Here is a 23,591-nt window from a genome sequence, read left to right on the forward strand (position 1 = left end):
ATTCACAGCCTCACCTTTAAAACAGCACTTCCTCCAGGTTGCTCTTGAGATTTATGAGCATAAGTTCTGAGGTGGGGTCTGAACCCACATCATTCTTCTGGAGACAAAAGCAGAATAACACCAACAATTTCACACCTCAAAAGGAGGAGTACTGCCGGCTCTACCCGTGTCATCATCATGGGAACTAATCAAAAATGGGGATTACAAAAATGTGACCTACCTGATGGTGGACTGACAAATTAAGTCTAGTTTCGACAGAAGGTATAACTGCGCAAAAGCCACTACCAGAACACTAATCACTTCCTCACCCAGTACCCAGGAATGATGCCATCTTCAGCAAATGCTTTCATCGGCATGCATCAAGGATATTGAAAGCATTCAGTTCCCAGAGAAATCCAAACAGAACTACATAGCACTCACACACACTTGCAATCTAACCTCTGGACAAGTTTGAAAAAAAGAGGGCTGCAAGATCCCGCTCCCGACTTTCTCAGTTCCCAGCCTGCATTCCAAAAGAAGGGTCATTTAGATATTTCTTTTAGATATTGTAAACATTCTCAAGCTCTCCTTGCTTCAATCTGAGGTTTCCACTTGCTTTAAGGAGACCACTATCATCCTTGTACATAAGAAAACAAGGTACTGTGCCTAAATGAATTCAAAGGCAACACGAGTGAATCTGCAGATGCTGGAAATAAATAAAAACACAAAATGCTGGCAGAACTCAGCAGGCCAGACAGCATCATTCCTGATGAAGGGTTTCAGCCTGAAACGTCGTCACTACCTCCTCCCATAGATGCTGTCTGGCCTGCTGAGTTCTGCCAGCATTTTGTGTTTTTACTGTGCTTAAATGACTACTGCCTGGTGGCTCTGATATCCACTGTCATGAAGTGCTTCAAGAGGTTGATTACAGCATGCATTAACTCCAGCCTCCCAGACAATATCAACCCACTGCAATTTGCCTATTGCTGAAACAGTCCTATGACAGATGCCATCTCCTTGGTCCTACACTCATCTCTAGAGTATCTGGACAGTAAAACAGCAAAACAAAAGAAATGGTTATTGACCTCAGGAAGATAGCAAGAGGTGATGTACATGCTCCTGTTTACATCACCAGTGCAGAGATCAAGATGTTTGAGGGCTTCAAGTTCCCAGGAGTGAACATTACCAACAGCCTGTTCTGATCCAACTACATTGATATCATAACCCTCACCAGCATTTCAACTTCTTTAAGAGGCTGAAGAAATCTGGCATAAGACCACAAGATATAGGAGCAGAATTAGGCTATTTGGCCCATTGGGTCTGCTCCACCATTTCATCATTGCTGATCCAATTTTCCTCAGCCCAACCTCTTGCCTTCTCTCTGTATCTCTTCATGCCTGACCAATCAAGAATCTAATCAATTTCTGCCTTAAATATACATAAAGACTTGGCTTGCAAGGTTATCTCTGGCAAAGAATTCTAAACATTTACCAATCTCTGGCTAAAGAAATTCCTCCTCATCTCTGTTCCAAAAGGACGCTCCTCTATTCTGAAGCTGTGAACTCTACTCTTAGACTCTCCCACCACAAGAAACATCCTGTCCACATCCACTATCAAGGTCTTTCACCATTTAATAGGTTTCAATTAGGTCACCCCTCATTCTTCTGAATTCCAGTGAATACAGGCCCAGAGCCATCAAAAACTCTTCATACGACAAACTATTCAATGCTGGAATCACTTTCGTGAGCCTCCTTTGAACCCTCTCCAGCTTCAGTACATCCTTTCTAAGAAAAGGGGTGCAAAGCTCCTCATAATACTACAAGTGAGGCCTCACCAGTACTTTAAAAAGTTTCAACATTACATCCTTACTTTTATATTATTGTCCTCTTGAAATGAAAGCTAACATTGCATTTGCCTTCCTCACCACATACTCAACCTACAAATTATCCTTTAGGGAATCATGTGCAAGGACTCCCAAGTCCTTTTGCATCTGTTTTTTGTATTTTCTGTCCTTTCAGAAAATAGTCAACCTTTTCATTTCTTCTAAAGTGCATGACCATACACTTCCTGACACTGTATTCCATCTGCCATTACTCTGCTCATTGTCATAGACCATCTAAGTCCTTCTGTAGCCTCTCTACTTCCTCAAAACTACCTGCCCCTCAACATATCTTCATATCGTCTGCAAACTGAACTAAAGCCATTAATTTCATCATCCAAATTATTGACATATAATGTAAAAAGAATCTGTCCCAATACAGACCCCTATGGAACACCACTAGTCACCGGCAGCCAACCCCAAAAAGATCCCCTCATTCCTAGTCTTTACCTCCTGCCAATCAACCATTGCTTTATCCATGTTAGAATATTCCCTATAATACTATGGGCTTGTAGCTTGTGTGGTACCTTGTCAAAGGCCTTCTGAAAAATCAAAGTACGTAACATCAACCAATTCTCCTTTGTCTATCCTGCTTGTTATTTCTTCGAAGAATTCCAACAGATTTGTCAGGCAAGATTTTCGCTTGAGGAAACCATTCTGACTGTGGCCCAATTTATCATGTGCCTTCAAGTACCCTGAGGTCAGACTAAATGGCCGAGAGTTTCCTTTCTTCTGCCTCTCTCCTTTCTTGAAGAGTGGAGTGACATTTGCAATTTTCCAGAACCATTCTAGAATCCGGTGATTCTAGAAAGATCATTACTAATACCTCCACAGTCTCCTCAGCCACCACTTTCACAACTCTGGGTATATACCAAATGGTCAGGGTGATTTATCTACCTTCAGACTTTTCAGTTTCCCAAGAACTTTCTTACCAGTCGTGGCAACTTCTCACATTTCCTGACACCTAGAACTTCCACCATACTGCCTGTGTCTTCCATAGTGAAGACGGACACAAAATAGTTATTCAGTTTGACTGCCATTTCGTTGAACTGAATTATTACCTCTCTAGTATTGTTTTCCAGTGGTCCGATATCCACTCTCACCTCTCTCTTGCATATCTGAAGGAGGCAGCATTAAGAAGAGGGACGACTCACGTCTTAATAAGCTGGTAAGGAAGGCGGGCTCTGTCGTGGGCAAAGTACTGGAGAGTATAACATCGGTAGCAGAGCGAAGGGCGCTGAGTAGGCTACGGTCAATTATGGAAAACCCTGAACATTCTCCACATAGCACCATCCAGAGACAGAGAAGCAGTTTCAGCGACAGGTTGCTATCGATGCAATGCTCCTCAGACAGGATGAAGAGATCAATACTCCCCAATGCCATTCGGCTTTACAATTCAACCGCCAGGTGTAAGATATGTTAAAGTGCCGGGGTTAGGACTCAATGTATTTAAGTAAACTACTTAAGAACTTTTTAAAAGCTATTATTAATGCTTTTTGAGAGGGTGTTTTTAGATGCATATCATATTTTTACTGAGTTAAGTATTGCATGTAATCAGTTTTGCTACAATAAGTGTATGGGACATTGGAAAAAATGTTGAATTTCCCCATGGGGATGAATAAAGTATCTATCTATCTATCTATCTATCATCATGGGTCAGTATTGGGACTGCTGCTTTTCACATTGTTTGTCAATGATTTGGATAGTGGAACTGATGGCTTTATGGCAACATTTCCAGATTATATGAAGATAGGCAGGGGGTAGGTAGTGCTGAGGAAGTACAGGTGCCCCCCGCTTTATGAATGTTCGCTTTATGCCACTTCACTTTTACAAAAGACCTACATTAGTAACCTGTTTTTGCATTACAAAGAGGATTTTTGCTTTTACGAAAATTTTTCCCATATAAATTAATGGTTCTTCGCTTTGCACCATTTCAGCTTAAGAAAGGTTTCATAGGAACGCTCTATCTTTGTAAGGGGGAGCAGAGGACAACTGTAATGCAATTGCAACAGAACTTGGACAAATTGGAAGAATGGGCAAAAAAATGGCGGATGGAATACAGTGCTACAAAGTGTACGATAATGCATTTAGTAAAAGAAACTTATTATCCAAATGGGGAGAAGATTCAAACATCAGAGGTGCAAAGGGACTTAGGAGTCCTTGTGTAAGACTCCCAGAAGGTTAATTTACAGGTTGAGTCTGTGGTGAAGGAGGCAAATGCAATGTTGGCATTTATTTCATGGGAAATGGCATATAAAAGCAATGAGATAATGCTGAGCCTTTATAAGACACTAGTCAGACCGTACTTAGGCTTTGAGCCCCTTGTCTCAGAAAGGAATTGGACAGCGTCCAGAGGAGGTTCACAAGGATGAATCTGGGAATGAAGGGTTTATGAGGAACATCTGGCAGCTTTGGACATATTCACTGGAATTTAGAGCATGTGGGGATCTCATTGAAACCTAGCAAATGTTGAAAGAACTAGATAGGGTGGATGTGGAGAGGACATTTCCTACAGTGGGGGTACCCAGAACTAGAGGGAAAAGCCTCAAAATTGAGGGGAGACCCTTGAGAACAGAGGTAAGGAGAAAGGTTTTTTTAGCTACAGTAGTGAATCTGTGAAATGATCTGCACAGACCATGGGTATATTTAAGACGGAAGTTGATCATTTCCTGATCGGTCAGGGCATCAAAGGATATGGTGAGAAGACAGGTGTGTGGGGTTGAGTGGGATCCAGGATCAGCCATGATGAAATGGCAGAACAGTCTCGATAAATGGCCTAATTCTGCTATGTCTTATGGTCTTATTTATGTATCTGAAGAAACTTCTGGTATCCTCTTTAATACTACTGGCTAGCTTACTTTTGTTTATCACCTTTACCATCTTAATGACTTTTTTAGTTGCCTTCTGTTGGTATTTACAAGCTTCCCAATCCTCTAACTTCCCACTATTTCTGCCCCATTATATGCCTTTTATTTGGCTTTGACTTCCCTTGTTAGCCATGATAGTGTCATCTTGCCATAAGAACACTTCTTCCTCTTTGGGACATATATATCCTGTGCTTGCCAAAATGCTTCCAGAAATTCCAGCTATTGCTGTTCTGCCATCATCTCTGCTCGTATTCTTTTCCAATGAATTCTGGCCAACTCCTCTTTCATGCCTCTGCAATTCCTTTTACTCCACTGTAATACTGATGCAACTGACTTCAGCTTAATCTTCGCAAACTTCAGGGTGAATTCTACCATATTATGATCACTGACTACTAAGGGTTCCTTTACGTTAAGCTCTCTAATCAATTCTGGTTCATTGCACAACACCCAATCCAAAATATCTGATCCCCTGGTGGGCTCAACCACAAGCTACTCTAAAAAGCCATCTCGCAGGTATTCTACAAATTCTCCCTCTTGGAATCCAGCACCAAGGTAGATTTTCTCAATCTACCCTCATATTAAAGTCCTCCATGACTATCGTAACATTGCCTTTTCTATCGTAACATGCATTTTCTATCTCCACATCCTTAGTACTTTTTAGGGATCTGTATACAACTTCCAACAGGGTCTTTTTTTCCCCCTTGGAGTTCCTTAGCTCCATCGACAATGATTCAATATATTCCAACCCAATGTCAGCTCTTTCTAATGATTTAATTTCATTTTTTTACCAACAGAGACACACCGCCACTCTGCCTTCCTGCCTGTCTTTTCAAAATGTGTATCCTTTGAAATTGTTCCCACCTATAGTCTTCTTTCAGCCATGATTCAGTGATGCCTACAACATCATACCCGTCAATCTGCATCAATGCTGCAAGTTCATCTTCCTTATTCCATATACTCTGCACATTCAAACATAACACCTTCAGTCCTGCATTCACCCTTTACAATTTTGTCCGCCTTTTATGTTGCCACTCATCCTGTTGTCTGCAATCTTGTCCTATCATTAATCTCTCCTTGGTAGAGTCTCACTACACATTGCCTGTTTGAAAACCAACTACCTCATCTTCAGCACTATCACTCCAGTTCCAATCCCCTTGCCAAATTTGTTTAAACTCACACAAACAACTCTAGCCAACCTTCCCACGAGGATATTGGTCCCCCTTGGGTTCAGATGTAACCTGTCCCTTTTGTACAGCGAGGACTGGGTCTCAAAGCCGCAGTGTCACCCAGTGGGAGTTGGGAACGGGTGAGGACTGGGTCTCAAAGCCACAGTGTCATCTAGCAGGCATCAGGGGCCAATCGACAGATGATACTGATGGGCTGGAGGAGGGGGGTGGTCTAAACTTGTATACATGTACATTCTGCGTGATTATATTTTTACTAATATTCTATACAGGTTTATTGACATATGTGCATCATGCCGCAGCATCAGGGATCCTCCTTGGGACTCTTATCATGTGACTGATCTTGTGTGTGTGTGACGGTTGGTAGTGTGTCTTTGCGCCTTGACCCTGTAGTAACACTGTTTCGTTTGGCTGTATTCATGTATGGTTAAATGACAATGAAAATCTAACTGATTTGAACTTTGGCCTCACCATCTTATACAACTTAAACATAATATACAAACTTAATTTCCTTTAGCCAATGTGCTAAAAGCTCTCTTCACGACTCTATTTACCTGTGATGCCAGTTTCAAAGAATAAGGGATGTGTTCCCAGAATCCTTTGTTCTACCACACGACTCAGTGCCCAATTATTCACTGTATGTCTTAAGCTGATATGTCCCACCAAAATGCAACACCTCACACTTGCCTGCATTAAATTCTATCAGCTATTTTTCATCCCTGTCCTCATTGGTTCAGATCATGCTGCAAGTCTACACAAGTCTTACCCTGGTTTGTCCTACCAAAGTGCAACACCTGCAGTGTCTAAAATAAGGAGGATAGGTTTAAGCTAAGGATCAAGGAGTTTAGAAGGAATCGGAAAAGGAATATTTTCCCCAGAACTGGTTGAACTTGGAATGCACTGGCTGAGAGACTGTGAAGGGCAGAACTCTCACATTTAAGATAGACCAGGGTATAAGAGGCTATGGACTAAGTATTGATCAAAAGGTATTTTTGCAGATAGTACTTATTGATTGGGAACAGCAGGCTGGGCTGAAGAGAAAGTTTCTGCGCTGGGTGACTATAACCTGGGTGACTGGTAGAAACTATAACTTTTTATTTCTCTTTCTACAGAGGCCTGGCCTACTGAACATTTCCAGCATTTTCTATTATTTAATTTTAGTTATTCAAGTCTCTGGAGCAGAACTGAAAACCAGAATTGGCTCAAGGGCATTAGCACTAAATGCTGAAAACAGGTAAATGTTTGAACACAGGAAATGATGCACGGAGAAACCACACAGGAGCATTGAGTCATTCTGAAAGCTCATGGTATAGTTGAGTCCACGGCTCTAAGGGTAACAACTACTGTATACAAATACAATGCAAGTTCTCTTTATCCAAGGCTCTTTATCTGGGAAAGTATTTCCTTGCTTGGACGTGATTGCTGGGATAAAACAAGACTACCCTCAAGAATGATTCCTAAAAGGATGTGAGGGGGCTGATTCTTTATATTGAGAGCAGAACAAAGATTAAGTAGAGAAGTGTTCACATTGCATCATTCTGGTCACCTCATTATCGGAAGCTCTAGAGAGGGTGCAGAGATTAATCAAGAGTGCTACCTAGATAAGAGAGTGTGTCTTACAAAGATAGGTTGAGAGAGCTAGGGCTTTTCTCTTTCAAGCGAAGGAGAATGAGAGGTGGCCTGGACATCCACAGACCTTCCCAGGGCAGAAACAGCTGATTTGATGGGGCATAACATTAAGGTGATTGGAGGAAAGTATAGTGGGTGGGGAGAAGTTTATTTTAGAGGTATAATGTGAAATAGGCCCATCTGAACCAGCAAGCCGCACCACCCAGCAACCCCCAATTTAATCTTAGCCTAATCCAGGGACAATTTACAATGACCAATAATCTACTAACCAGTATGTCTTTGGACTGTGGGAGGAAACCGGAGCATCTGGAGGAAACCTATGCTTCGACGGGGGAGAATGTATGAACTCCTTACAGAGGACACAGAACTCCGAACTCTGACACCACATGCTGTAATAGCATTGTGCTAACGACTACACTACAGTGGCTTCCAATGTCAGAGGTTATTTATTTATTTATTTATTTTTAAAAAGAGTGTTGGGCATGTGGAATGCACTGTCATAGGTGGCACATACATTAGGGGAAATTAAAAGACTCTTAGATAGGCACTTAGATAAAAGGAAAATGGAGAGCTATGCAGGAGGGAAGGGTTAGATTGATCTTACAGTAATTAAAAGGTTGGCACAACATCATAGGCAGAAGCACTTGTATTGTGCTGTATTGTTCTACATTCCAGAGAACTTGGTATCTATGTCAACACCATCATCCCCTCAGTACTAATCAACAAGCTTCAAAACCTGGCCTCTGTAACTAGATCTTGACTTCTTCACTGGGAGACCACAGTCAGTGCATACCATTAACAACATCTCCTTGCTACAGGTGCACCCACTCTTCTACTGTCTCATGACTGTTCGGCCAGGCACAACTCAAATGCCATCTGTAAATTTGCCGATGACACCACTGTTGTAGGCAGACTTTCAGATGGCAATGAGGAGCCATATAGAAGTGAGATGATCAGCTGATCGAGTGTTGCTGCAACAACGACCTTGCACTCAATGTCAGCAAGACCAAGGAATTTGTGAAATTCAGGAAGGAGAAATCATCCTCATTAAGAGATCAGCACTGGAGAGGACAAACAGCTTTAAATTGCTGGGCGTCAACATCAAGAGGATTTATCCTGGGCTCAACACATTCATGCAAAAGAAAGCACAACAACAGCTCTATTTCATTAGTAGTTTGAGACGCTAGCAAATTTCTATAGATGAGTAATGGTTACATCTCTTACTGGTATGGAGGCTCCAATGCACAAGATCACAAGAAGCTGCAGGAAGTTGTAGATTCAGCCAGCTCTATCACAGGCACAACCGTCCCCAACATCCAAGGGCATCTTCAAAAGGCAATGCCTCAAGAAGGCTGTATCCAACATTAAAGACCCTCTCGATCCAACAGATGACCCCTTCTCATTACTACCATCAGGAAGGTGGCACTGGACCCTTAAAATCCATACTCAAAGTCAGATTTTTGAACAGTCCATGAACCCATGTACACGACCTCTCTATTCCTCTTGTGCACTGTATTTTTTCTATTGTAACTTAGTCATTTTTGATGTATTACACTGTATTGCTGCCACAAAACAACAAATTTCACGACATATCAGTGATAATACACCCAATTCTGATTCTAGTCACTCAAAATCTTTGGAATTCTCTTCCCACAAGGGCTGAGGATGCTACGTTAAAGAATGAGGGTGCAAATTTGCTGTGATCTGTCTGAATTACAGATCCCCCTTGAAGGTTTACACAGACTACTCCTACAACTGATATTATGGTTGGAGGATACGCCATGTACCGACTACCACCTAGATCACACAATAGAGAAATGGACCCTCTCGCACCCATATCCATGCCAACTATGATACTCATCTGCACTAATCCTATTTGCCCTCATTAACAGAATCACTGGAATTCTATCCCTCTGCTCATATTGTGTATTACCTCTACTATCAATCACTTGCTCTGAGTGATGTTTGACACAATGATGAGAATCTAACTTTTAAAACCCTAGAGCACAACACTTGTATAAAAGTATATTATTCTGAATTCTATGTCTTATCTCAAACTAATTTTATAAGGAAGACCTAAAAAGACATAGTGAGCCACAAGTGGAGAATAACACAACTTATAATTTGTGTTGTTCCTTTCCGCACCTTGTGGCAGATTCGGCGGCATTTTTTGCCATTTCCATAACATTTGACTGTTTTTTTAAAAAGGAGGCCAAGTTGCTAGCACAACGCTCAACCTAGCATAGCTGAAAAGGGTGCAAGGAGCCAGCCAGATTCGAACTCTGGACCATTTGTCGTGAAATCCAGCGCTGATGCCACACACCACTGGCCGTTCTTAATCATAATTTAAGTTACTAATAATATTAACAATACATTGTAGTGTATGGTGTTTATACCTTTGACTTCCAACACCAAGTCTTGGCCTCCAGAGCTGTGCTAAACTATCATATTAAACAAATGCATTTCTCTATTCCATTTAAAACGTCACGAGATGGCTGAATGATCAAAATTCTGAGCAGATGTCAACAGAGGAATTAAGAGGCATTAAGAAGTTTGATCAGATACACTTTAACAACTTTTTCCACGGAAAGGGTTGAGAGGCATAGAATTCTACAACTTGGGGTCTTGGCAAGTAAAGGCAGAGTCACCAATGACAGAAACAAAAGGAGTGACACACACAGGCAGCAAGCATACTTCTCACAGGTTAGAAGCCATTATCATTGCTGCCTTCCCAACAGCACCACGGCAACACCTCAACTACATGAGCTGCCACAGCTTACAATGGCAGCTCATCCAGCTCTTAAGAGGGCAAGAAACGCTGGCTTTGTCAGAAATACTCACACTCTGGAATATGAATAAACAAACACCAGCAGGAAGAGCTGCGTACAGGAGCAAGACAGATCATCTAGTTGAGTGGTGTTGCAGCAACAACCTTGCACTCAACCTCAACAAGACCAAGGAGTTGACTGAACTTTAGGAAGGAGAAGTCGAGGGAGCATAAACCAATCCTCATCGGGGGTTAGCAGTGGAAAGGGTGAGCAGTCTCAAGTTCCTGTGTGTCAACATCACTGAAGACCTATCCTGGACCAGACATACTGATGCACTTACAACAAAGGCATCTCTCCCAGTATCTAGGACCCCTTCAAAAGATGAAACCTCAAAAAGGCAGCATCCATCCTTTAGGAACCCCATCACCCAGGACCTGCCCTCTGCTGACTGCTACCATCAGGAGGAGCTACAGAAGTTGGAAGACACACTCTTAACATTTCAGAAACAGCGGCTTCTGCTCTATCAGATTTCTAAATGGATAAAGAACCCATGAACACTTCCTCAGTACTTTTCCCTCTCTTTTTGCACTACTTATTTATTTTTTATATACACTTATTGTAATTTAGAGCTTTTATTACTATGTATTGCAAAGTACTGCTGCTGCAAAACAACAAATTTTACGATCTATGCCTGTGATTATATGCCTGAGCATTCTGATTCTGAGAAGGCACAATGGACGTCAAGTGATTTTTAAAAAAGGAAGCATTTGACAGGTTTTGGTCACTGATAATAGTAGAATCCTGTGATAAAAATAGGGAATGAAGAAACGCAGTTATAAAGCAAATCAGGCCATAAAATATCTTTGGTAGATGAAATGCAAGTGAATCCCAAGAGATTCTATATGAAGAGGAAGAGAGTAACCAGGAAAACAGTAGCAGCCTTAGCAACTCTCAGAGGATCAGTGCATGGGGCTAGAGAACGTGGGTAGACAATAGATGCAGAAGTAGGCCATTCGGCCCTTCGAGCCAGCACTGCCATTCAATGTGATTATGGCTGATCATCCACAATCAGTACCCCATTCCTGCCTTCTCCCCATATCCCTTGACTCCGCTATCTTTAAGAGCTCTATCTCTTTCTTGAAAGCATCCAGAGAATTGGCCTCCACTGCCTTCTGAGGCAGAGCATTCCCTAGATCCACAACTCTCTGGGTGAAAAACTTTTTCCTCAACTCCATTCTAAATGGCCTACCCCCTATTCTTAAACTGTGGCCTCTGGTTCTGGAGTCCCCCAACATCAGGAACATGTTTCCTGCCTCTAGCATGTCCAATCTCTTAATAATCTTATATGTTTATAATATGAATGATGCGCAGTGTTTATGGGTTCATTGTCCATCCAGAAATCTGATGGCAGAGGGAAATAGCCGCTCCCAAACATTGAGTGTGTGTCTTCAGGCTCCTGAACCCCCTCCCCGATGGTGGCACAACTAGTGAGTGAAGAGCTTCTACCTGTAGAAGGTAATATCAGGTAATATCCTGAATGAATGCTTCTCACCTATATTCACTACGGACGACGTGATATGGGAAGAATTTAGAGCAAGGGACATGATGTTCCAGCTAGAGCATGATAGCATCAGGAAAGAGGAGGTGCTCAAGAACTAGATACATTCCCCAGAGCCGAATGAGATGCATGCTAACATGCCCGGGGCGGGGAAGGGGGGGGGGGGGGGGCATGACAGCTGCCACAGAGTACTGGATGACCAGAGGACAGTGATCTTTTATTCAGTAAGGGCAGCAGGCATAATCTTTTTAACTATAGACCAGCCAGTCTAATGTTAGTGGCAGGGAAACAACAGGGGGAAAAAATCTAGGGGAAATGATTTATCTTCACCCGTAAAAGTAGAGATTGATCAGGGATAGAGAACAGGATGTTGTTCACAGAAATCCTTCACAATAAATTTGATTGAAAGTGTATTACATGAGGTCTGCCTGGATTTTAGTAAGGTCTTTGACTAGGTTACGCATGATGGACTGATCTAGAGGTCAGAGCCCAAAACCAGGTTAGCAATTGATCTAAAGCACATCTTATGAGGAAAGGTTGAGCAAGCTTGGAAGCAAAGGACGATGAGAACTGACTTGACAGAGGTATACAAGATGATAAGAAGCATTTATATAGAACCAGCACCCTTATCACCAGGGCAGAAATGGCTGATGTGAGAGGCTATAACTTTAAGGTAATTGAAGGAAATTACATGGGGTGGCCAGAGGTCACTTGTTTTTAAAAAAACACAGAATGCTGGCTGCTGAGACATGCTTCCAGAGTCAGTACAGGTGTCCCCCGTTTTTCAAACGTTCACTTTACAACAACTCAGTTACGAAAGACCTACATTAGTACCTGTTTTCGCTAACCAAAGAGGATTTTCACTTTTATGAGAAAAGATCCCCGCTCTATACGTGTGTTTACCCCAAGAAAGACTACAATGACCTTGAAGCCTTGTGCGGCAGTTGTTTGCGCATGCATGTACGTGCCGATTTTTTTTCTCCAAATCAATTTTGGCTCGCTGTCTTTCCGATTTTGATAAGTGAAACTACACTGTACCTACAATATTTCTACTTTATATAGGGTGTACATTTATCATATCATTCCTTCTTTTACTATATGTTAGTGTTATTTTAGATTTTATGTGTGATTTGGTAGGTTATTTTTTGGGTCTAGGAACGCTCAAAAATTTTTCCCATATAAATCAATGGTAACTGCTGCTTTACTTTACGACATTTCGGTTTACAAACTGTTTCAAAGGAATGGTCTACCTTCGGATTGCGGGGGAAACCTGCAGTAGAGATCAGGGGCATTTAACTCTTAGATAAGTACGTTGGGGGGGGGGCTATGCAAGAAGGAAGGACTAAATTGATCTTCGAGTAGATTAAAAGATTTGCACAACATTGTGAGCCAAAGGGCCTGTAAAATGTTCCAAACCTAGCTTAGTAATAGCAGGAAGAGAATGGTGGAGGGTGTTGTTTTTTAGATTTTAATTCTGTGACCAATCGCATATATATCAAACACAAGGCCTGCGGGCCAAATCCAGCCCGCGGTGGAATTATCTTTGGCCCGCGAGATAATATCTAATTACTATTAAAGCTGGCCCCAGTAATCGAAGCGCCTATGGCGTATGATATGGCTAATGCTGAGTTTATTCAGGTACCAGGTTTTCAGGGTTTTTAGTGTTTATTCGGCAGTCTTGCTCAGCAGTCTTCTTCATAAGAAACGGAATTTGTAAAGTGAAACACTTTGTAGTTATAGCAGAGACTGAGACACATGAGAGCAGGCTGAAAAAACAGAGGCAACGAAAGCTGCGTTCGCACGCGTCCGAATGATCCGGCCCGCATGAAGCTGCATTTTGCTCAATCCGGCCCTTGACCTAAAATGAGTTTGACACCCCTGGTGTACAGCAAGATTGGTACTGATAATAATTGATATCAGTAACAATAGATTAATAACTTGATACAAATGCATAAAGCAAGGTAAGTAAGTTCACATCAGTGGTGGTGTAGGTGTGAGGAAGGTTGTTTAAGGCAACAATATGATATAGATCAGCTGAAAAGCTGGGCAGAGCAATGACACAAGAAATAGAAGCAGGAGTAGGCCATCTAGCCTGTTGAGCCTGCTCCACCATTCAATAAGATCATGGCTGATTTGGCTATGCATTCATCTCCACCTACCTGTCTTTCCCCCATAACCCTTAATTTCCCTACTCTGCAAAGATCTATCCAACCTCGTCTTAAATATATTTACTGAGGTAGCCTCCTCTGCTTCATTGGGCAAAGAATTTCACAGATTCATCACTCTCTGGGAAAATCTATTTCCAAAATCTTAAGGCTATGTCTCCGAGTTCTAGTCTCACCTACCAGTGGAAAAAACTTTTCTGCCTGTATCTTATCTATCCCTTTCATAATTCTAAATGCTTCTATAAGATCTCCTCTCATTCTTCTGAATTCCAGCAAGTACAGTCCCAGGCAACTCAATCGCTCCTCATAATCTAACCCCCTCAATTCTGGAATCAACCTGGTGAACCTCCTCTGTACTGTCTCCAAAACCAGTACATCCCTCCTCAAGTAAGGAGACCAGAACTGCACACAGTACTCCAGGTGCGGCCTCACCAGCACCCTGTACAGTTAGACAACTGACAATAGACAGTAGGTGCAGGAGTAGGCCATTCGGCCCTTCTAGCCAGCACCGCCATTCACTGTGATCATGGCTGATCATACACAATCAGTACCCTGTTCCTGCCCTCTCCCCATATTCCTTGACCCCGCTATCTATAAGAGCTCTATCTAACTCTCTCTTGAATGCATCCAGAGACTTGGCCTCCACTGCCTTCTGGGGCAAAGCATTCCACATATCCACCACTCTCTGGGTGAAAAAGTTTTTCCGCATCTCTGTTCTAAATGGCCTACCCCTTATTCTTAAACTGTGGCCTCTAGTTCTGGACTCACCCATCAGCGGGAACATGCTTCCTGCCTCCAGTGTGTCCAATCCCTTAATAATCTTATATGTTTCAATCAGATCCCCTCTCATCCTTCTAAATTCCAGTGTATACAAGCCCAGTCGCTCCAATCTTTCAACATATGACAGTCCCGCCATTCCGGGAATTAACCTTGTGAACCTACGCTGCACTCACTCAATAGCAAGAATGTCCTTCCTCAAATTTGGAGACCAAAACTGCACACAATACTCCAGGTGGAGTCTCAACAGGGCCCTGTACAGCTGCAGAAGGACCTCTTTACTCCTATACTCAATTCCTCTTGTTATAAAAGACAGCATGCCATTAGCTTTCTTCACTGCCTGCTGTACCTGCATGCTTGCTTTCATTGACTGATGTACAAGAACACCTAGATCTCGTTGTACTTCCCCTTTTCCTAACTTGACTCCATTTAAATAGTAATCTGCCTTCCTGTTCTTGCCACCTAAGTGGATAACCTCACATTTATCAACATTAAACTGCATCTGCCATACATTTGCCCACTCACCCAACCTGTCCAAGTCACCCTGCATTCTCATAACATCCTCCTGACATTTCACACTGCCACCCAGCTTTGTGTCATCAGCAAATTTGCTATTGTTACTTTTAATCCCTTCATCTAAATCATTAATGTATATTGTAAACAGCTGCGGTCCCAGCACCGAACCTTGCGGTACCCACTGGTCACAGCCTGCCATTCCGAAAGGGACCCGTTAATCACTACTCTTTGTTTCCTGTCAGTTGCAACATAACCTCCCTGCTCTTGAATTCAATCCCTCTCGCAATGAAGGCCAACATTCCATTTGCCTTCTTGATAGTCTGCCACACTTGTAAATCAACCTTTTGTGATTCATGCACAAACACTCGCAAGCCCCTTTGCACAGCAGCATGCTGCAATTTTTTAACCATTTAAATAATAATCTTTCATTTTTTTCCTTCCAAAGTGGATGACCTTGCATTTACCAACATTGTACCCCAGCTGCCAGACCCTTGCCCAAATGGAACTTAGTTCTAAAAAATGTAAGACATCGCATTTTGAGTAGGCAAACAATGGTAAGATAGGATCTGCTTAGGTGTGCTCAATGCTGGGGAGGGCTTTACCCCTGATGGGGCATAAAACTCTAGTGGGGTAGATGGTAAATCTTTTACCCACAGTACAGGTATCAAAGAGGGCAGTTTTATGTTGACAGGGAGGAGATATTTAAATATGTTTCTCCCATAGTGGTTGGAGTCTGGAATTGCTGTCAGAGGAAATAGTGGAATCAGATACAATCACTGGATTTAAGAGGCATGTAGAAGAAAATAGTCATAAAGTAGAAGTTAGATTAGGTACACGGTTGTTGTGAACGTGCAGGACTGAAGGATCTGTTTCTGTGTTTATATCACAATGTGACCCCATTGTTATTTGTTCAGTAGTACTAACAAACTACTTCGGGATATCCGGACAAAGGTAACTCCTGGGTGGGTAGGTGGACAGAGAAGGGGATGGACAGGTGGGGTGGGAGAAGAGGTCGGACTAGCAGAGAGGTGAAATTGGGGGTGTGCAGAGCAGTCCCATATCAAGCCGGTCTGAAAGCACCTAACCCCCCTCCCCACACCTCCGACCCAGCGTTGGACTCCCCTCTCCTGACAGGTGTGGGGGCACAGCTGCCTACTCCAAACAGCACGACAAAATCTGTAGATGCTGGAATCTCGGCCCGAGACTGTTTATTCATTTCCACAGATGCTGCCTGATCTACTGAGTTTCCAGCATTACGTGTGCGTTGCCTTTCTCCCCTTAATTCCAGGCGCATAATCCTGCTCCCGGATTTGAAACCACTTTCAGCGCGGGTCTTGTTAAAAAGGGCCACTAAGAATAGGCCTACGCCGGGCCCAGTCACCGCGCTCGCTCCAAAACACCAAGCCCATTATCACTCTCACCCAAATCGCTCCCTTCTCCCCCAGGCCTCTACAAGGATGTCTCCCACCTACCTGCCACTAGGCCTCGGCTTCCCTTGGGTTTTATTTTTGTTTTTTATACCTCAGCACTTACCTCGACGGATTGAAAGAGCACAAGCACCGCCTCACTAGCAAAATTGACCAATCACATCTAGCTATTTGTTGTATGATGTAATCTTCAACATGATTGATAATCAGGTCAGCTAATGGATTTCCGCAATCGCCGAATCGCCAACCTATTCCCAATGATTGACGGGTAAATATACGAATCACTAACGTAATTAGGGAACGTTATTCACCAATTGACGACAAGTCTCCCGACAGGCCGGACTTATTTCTAATTGACACAGTATATACCCAATCAACATTTGGCTTTGCTGCAGCTGCAAGAGAGAAAGCCGGGATTGGTGGAGGCTACAGTTAATCAGGAGGTAAGGAAATAGTACCCTCCCACGAAGAAGCGTGCCTTGGTGACTCGGTTCCCGGCAATCGTCCTCGCATGGCAAGATCCCACGAACAGCATGAAGCGGGAAATATCATCCAAAATAGGAACTTGCAAATGTGCCAAATAGCAGGAGGCCTGACGGTTTAAATGAATATGGAAAATGCCACATGCTTAACGTTTCAAGTTGGAGACAGTAGGTAAGAGCTGAGAACTGAGAAACTCGACAAAGGTGAACTACGAGGTTGAGGAAAAAGGCAAGACAGAATACAAGAGTAAATGGAAAGAAACCTTTGACCAGGGGATAAATGAGAGCCCCTAACAGGGTCTCAAAACAGGCTTTGACCTGAAACATTGACAATTCCTCTCCTCTCACACATCATTGGTGACCTTAAGGCATAGGAGCAGAATTAGGCCATTCAGCCCATTGAGTCCTATCCACAAATCCATCATGGCTGATTATTCTCCTGCCTTCTCCCCACAATTTTTGATGCCATTAACAATCAAGAACCTATTAACCTCTATTTTAAATATACCCAACAATACCACAAATGGCCTCCACAGCCATCTGTAGCAATGAGTTCCACAGATTCACTCTGGCTGAAGAAATTTTTCCTCATATCTGTAATAAAAGGACATCCCTCTATTCAAGCAATTACCATTAACAGATCACTTGCAATACTGGAAAAAACAACACACCATCAAGAATACCTACCATGCTATTCCACACCTCACTTCGGGAAGGCTGTACTTCTACTCCCCGAGTATAGGTAGAGACTGAAGACTCCAGCACCAGCAGTGAGGACCAAGAAGGTTTGGAAGCACAGGAGCATCTACAGGACTGCTTTGAATCGGTGGACTGGACTGTATTCAGGGATTGATCTTTGAATCTGGATGAGTATGGTGCAGTTGTTACCGACTTTATTGATGAGTGTGTGCCTACAAAGACTTGTTGAACATTCCCAAACCAAAGGCCATGGATGAATCAGGAGGTACGTTGTCTGCTGAAGGTTAGATCTGTGGCATTCAAGTCTGGCAACCCAGGCCTGTATCAGAAAACCAGGTATAATTTGCAGCGGGCTATTTCATGGGCAAAGAGACAATTTTGAATGAGTTTGGAGGCAACATCGGATGCACAACAACTCTGGCAGGGTCTGCTTCCCTACCAAATGAACTCAACACCTCTGTGCCCACTTTGAAGATCCCTGCTGCACCTGATGTCCCTGTGATCTCTGTCTCAGAGGCCGATGTTGGGCTGCCTTTAAAGAGGCGGAAGGACCCGATGGTGTGCCTGGTAAGGTTCTGACACCCTGTGCCAACCAACTGGTGGGAGTTGTTACAAACCCCGTAACTGGGTCACTTACCAGCAAAGATAGAGAGGTCCGTTGAAGTCTGATGGTACTATTTTTAACAGTATTTATTGGTAAAAATACACAAAAATAATATCAATGCAAACATACAGATAATATACGTCGTCAATACTAAATCTAAAAGTGCGGGTATAATAATAATCAATAAGAAATAGCTCTATCGTTGTCTAGGGGATAATGTATTGTCCGATGGAAATATAAAAGTCACTCAGTTCATGCAGGCTGCAGCCTTTGGTTGGAGTCAAGAGAGAGATTTTTGAAACTTGCCAGCTTTTCCTTTTCATGATGTCGATCCTTCGAAATTTCGTTGGTGTCCTCTTCTTTAGCTAAGCCGTCCTTCCGTGGTAAGGCCCCAATCCTGGCAACGGGAAAGGACGCACGTGAGCCCTCCACCGGCTGTCGCTATTAAACGCTGTCACGGGATTTCTAGCGTTTCTCCTGGTGTGTCTAAAGGGGTTGTTCCCCAGACCCTCTTTTATCCTTACTCACGGGGTCTCAGATGTCAATCAGGTTGGGATGATGCAATCCCTCACCCAGCTTCCTTTGGTCATTCCCTGAGGGCTTCAATGAATAGTACGGTACTCAATACACAATTCCGTCTCCAAGAGACAATAGCCGTTATCAATGGTTCCGCCTTTCTGGGGGCCAGGACACATTCCAAACCCTTGTGGGTTCTGCGTGTCTCTCTCTCATTTCCTGGGTCCCAGACCTGAATTAATAGCGATCTTGCGATTCTCAAAAAGGAGGGGGCTACTTTGTACCCTTCGGCCCCTCAGAGTTGTGGCACATTCGTAACACCCTTTCTTCAAAGCATTTTTACCATCGGTAAAAACAAAGTAATACAGAGTCTTACAGGATTTTAGAATCTAACACAATACAAAAGTTTTTTTTTCACTACAGAGTAATACAGTTATACATTCAATTCAGCATCTAAACAGTTAACGATTACATTGTCACTTCTTTTAATATCTTAACATCTTGTACCTTACTAAAGTCTTGTAGCATCAGACTCCAATTTGAATAACCACCTATTTTTATTCCTTTTCTTCAACAAACAAAAACTAAAGAGTTGTGATCTTAGCTTACGTGTATACTACTAAAGTTCATGCAAATACTAATCTTTATGTTACTTTCAAACTTAACAGTCAGTCTTCCATGGGGGTTGTCTTTATTATTCACATGCTTTGTCGAAATCCCTTAAAACCGGATTCTGCTATTTAAAAATGGCATCCCATCAACCCTCACCCCTTTTCCAGTTAACTCCCACGTGGTGAGCTCGTGCACCATGGCGAAATAGGCTTTCGCCCACTCCTTTCATAGGAGTTATTTTATCAACAATGTATTCCAAACTTAGACCATTTTCCGAATTTCCACACAATTCTTTAAGTTTAAGCAAGTTGCTAGTTTTCTCTTCAGGACCCTTCAGGCTATTAGTTCTCAATTTAAGATCTGAAAGCGATCTCCCTTTGTTCAAACAGCATTTCAAATTCTGCTTTTTCACACCACACTCTTGAATAACAATAGCGTGTGGGGCACCTTTACATTCCAACTCAACCTGTAATTGATTCGCAGGCGCCGCGTTACCAAGCCCTTGTTGCTGTAGTCTGGTTGCTGCTTCTGACATCAATCCAGACGTTAAAATTTCTTCATTCAACTTAGGAACTACACTTTTCCCTTTTCCTTCAATAATAAGATTCACATCACCGCCTTTTATCTCCTCACTAACTTTTAACACACCCTCGAACACCAACAACGGGGAATTCTCACTTCCCATTATTACCAAGGTTACCCTTTCTTCACTGAACCAAGTCCATCTGACCCACAAGGACTGCACTCCTTTTCAACAGAATCAAATACCTCAGATTTTTTCTGAGCTCCATTACTAGGCTCAGTATTACGTGCGTCCACATCTTGAACACACTCAAACGGGACATTTGCCTCTTCCAGGCTTTCAATACCCGTACCCTTTTCAACTTCTAAATTCCCCTGATCCTCCCAACTACTCTCTGGGCAACTCAATTCCGGAGTAAACTCAACCCCGCGGGCTGAAACAACCTCATCTGCCAACCCAGCATTCAAGGTAATGGCATCCTTTTCATCTAGGACTGCCCTCATTTCATTATCGGGAACACCTTTAGAATTTTCAACTTCTTCAAACATTTCTGCCAAACCAGACAGATCATCCATGTCCAACTCTGGACCTTTTAACAGCCTTATCTGTTTCTCATCTTTACTTCGTACCTCTATAAATTTTCTCCTGGCTAAGGGCAGGACTACCTCCTCGCCCTTACTCTCTTTCACTTTACTACTCTCCGTTTTACCCCCCTCTAAACCCTCGTGGTACAGGGTCGGTAAAAACGTCTCGGCCAAATCGATACTGGCCGGATTTAAACTGGTCTCGTTCTCAGCTGCCTTTCTTGACATGCTGCGAGTGGTCGCGCATGCGGGATAGATCCTGGAATCTAGGGGTGGGACCTCAACACTCACAGGCTGGCTCGGCAGCTTCATTGCTAACCAAACCTTACCACTGGCTAAGTCGTTACCAAGAAGGACGTCCGCGTCAGTTCTGGGGAATTCTGATCGCATCCCTATTTCAACTGGTCCAGATACCAGCTCACAATTTATAATGATCCTATGCAAGGGCACCGTTTCTGTCCCTTTTCCTATTCCTTTGAAAGCTACCATTCCCGTCTTGCGACCAAAATCGAGTACCTTACTGCTAATCAATGACAGTTCAGCTCCCGTGTCTCTCCAGATCTGCACTGGAACTGGTGTGTCTTCCTCTCTCACAGACACGGTTCCTTTTGACATACATGTCTCAGACCCCTCTCGTATTCTGTCTACCTGGGGCTCTCTTGTTGATTTTCTGATTACCACAGCACATCCTATAGGGACTGCTGCTTTCCATTTTCCTGTCTCCTTCCTCGGAGCAAGGCACTTGGATGCAATATGTCCCCCCTTTCCACAATTAAAACAGGTCAAGCCAGGAAATCTCCTGCCGTCTTGCCTCTCCTCCTCAATCTTACCACTAGCTCCCGGCGGGACCTCTGCCTCAGCAGGCGGGCTTTCTCTACCGTTCCCACGGACTCTCTGGTAACTTTTATTTGAGGAAAACTTTGTCTTGTGGGTTAGGGCATATTCATCTGCGAACCTAGCAAATTCGGAGATGGACTTATTCGGCTTCTCATTCAAATACATCCGGATATCCTCCGAAACACAACCTTTAAATTCTTCAATCAGAATTAACTCCCTGAGACGCCAAAAATCCTCTTCCACTATTTCTGCTGTACACCAGCGATCCAAGAGCACACCCTTCTCATAGGCAAACTCGGTATACGTCTGATTCCACCCTTTCTTTAAATTTCTGAACTTTTGTCTATACGCTTCAGGTACCAATTCGTATGTCCGAAGAATGGCCTCCTTTACGTTCTCATAATTCTTCGCCTCTTCCTCCTCCATGGACAACGCCGCATATGCCCGTTGTGCCTTCCCTTTTAACACACTTTGTAACAACGCCACCCACTGCTCTTTGGGCCACTTCTGATTCACTGCCACCTTTTCAAAAAGCAAGAAATAACTATCAACATCCGTCTCCTCAAACGGAGGTACTACCCTCAACTCCCGACCAACATCAAACCGCTCCTCTCGGTCTGACCCTTGAACTCTTCACTCTTACCTTAACTTCTCCATATCCAAGACATGTTGCCTATGTTTCTCTGCCTCCCTTTCCTTTTCGGCTCTCTCCCTCTCTTTTTCAGCTGCTTCCAGCTGTTTTAACTGAATTTCATGCTCTCTTTGTTTCTCAGCTCTTTCCTGCTCCCTTTTCACCTCTAACTCCTTTAGCTGGAGCTCATGCTCCCTTTTCACCTCTAACTCCTTTAGCTGGAGCTCATGCTCCCGTTGCTTCTCGGCCCTTTCTTTCTCTTTCTCGGCTCTTTCCTTTTCTTTCTCGGCTCTTTCCTTTTCCTTTTCAGCTGCTTTAGCTGGAACTCATGCTCCCTCTTCCTCTGTTCCGCGTCCAGCCTCAATTTCTCCAACTCTAACTGAGCCGTCCCACTAGCTGGTACCTTTTCAGGGATATTTTCCAATACCTCAGCAGAAAACACATTCTTCACAATATAATACTGAGTTATGGCCCTCCGCACCTCCCGCTTTTTCATCGACAACCTCACCTCTGCGAGGTTTAGTCCTTTCGCAATATTTATTAATTCCAACTTTGTGGCCGCCTCTAACGTCTCCAGAGTCGGGTTTTCTATTAATTCACCCACGTCCATCTTTGCTGGTTTTCCGTCTGGCTACCCGCGTAACCAGATCCAAGTTTGGACATACAAGCCCGATTCACTGGCCCTCCAATTTGGTATAAAATCTCGAGACGAGAACCCCAAGTTGTTACGAACCCCGTAACTGGGTCACTTACCAGCAAAGATAGAGAGGTCCGTTGAAGTCTGATGGTACTATTTTTAACAGTATTTATTGGTAAAAATACACAAAAATAATATCAATGCAAACATACAGATAATATACGTCGTCAATACTAAATCTAAAAATGCGGGTATAATAATAATCAATAAGAAATAGCTCTATCGTTGTCTAGGGGATAATGTATTGTCCGATGGAAATATAAAAGTCATTCATTTCATGCAGGCTGCAGCCTTTGGTTGGAGTCAAGAGAGAGATTTTTGAAACTTGCCAGCTTTTCCTTTTCATGATGTCAATCCTTCGAAATTTCGTTGGTGTCCTCTTCTTTAGCTAAGCCGTCCTTCTGTGGTAAGGCCCCAATCCCGGCAACGGGAAATGACGCACGTGAGCCCTCCACCGGCTGTCGCTATTAAACGCTGTCACGGGATTTCTAGCGTTTCTCCTGGTGTGTCTAAAGGGGTTGTTCCCCAGACCCTCTTTTATCCTTACTCACGGGGTCTCAGATGTGAATCAGGTTGGGATGATGCAATCCCTCAACCAGCCCACTCTGGTCATTCCCTGAGGGCTTCAATGAATAGTACAGTACTCAATACACAATT

The 23,591-nt window shown here is 43.2% G+C and overlaps 1 protein-coding gene across 6 annotated transcripts in view; it reads right to left on the reverse strand.

Annotated features, from left to right (window-relative positions):
- Positions 1-16,970, reverse strand: part of cebpg (CCAAT enhancer binding protein gamma) — an 80,955-nt gene extending 63,985 nt beyond the window's left edge. Inside the window, exon 1 of one of the 6 annotated variants that reach the window (XM_073070492.1) lies at positions 16,856-16,970. The gene's annotated coding sequence lies outside the window, so the exon portion shown is untranslated. The other 5 variants (XM_073070491.1, XM_073070490.1, XM_073070494.1 and 2 more) reach the window with 5 other exon arrangements.
- Between the last annotated feature and the right edge of the window lie 6,621 nt (positions 16,971-23,591).

This window comes from Hemitrygon akajei, chromosome 17, assembly GCF_048418815.1.
Source record: "Hemitrygon akajei chromosome 17, sHemAka1.3, whole genome shotgun sequence".
NCBI classification, from domain to species: domain Eukaryota; kingdom Metazoa; phylum Chordata; class Chondrichthyes; order Myliobatiformes; family Dasyatidae; genus Hemitrygon; species Hemitrygon akajei.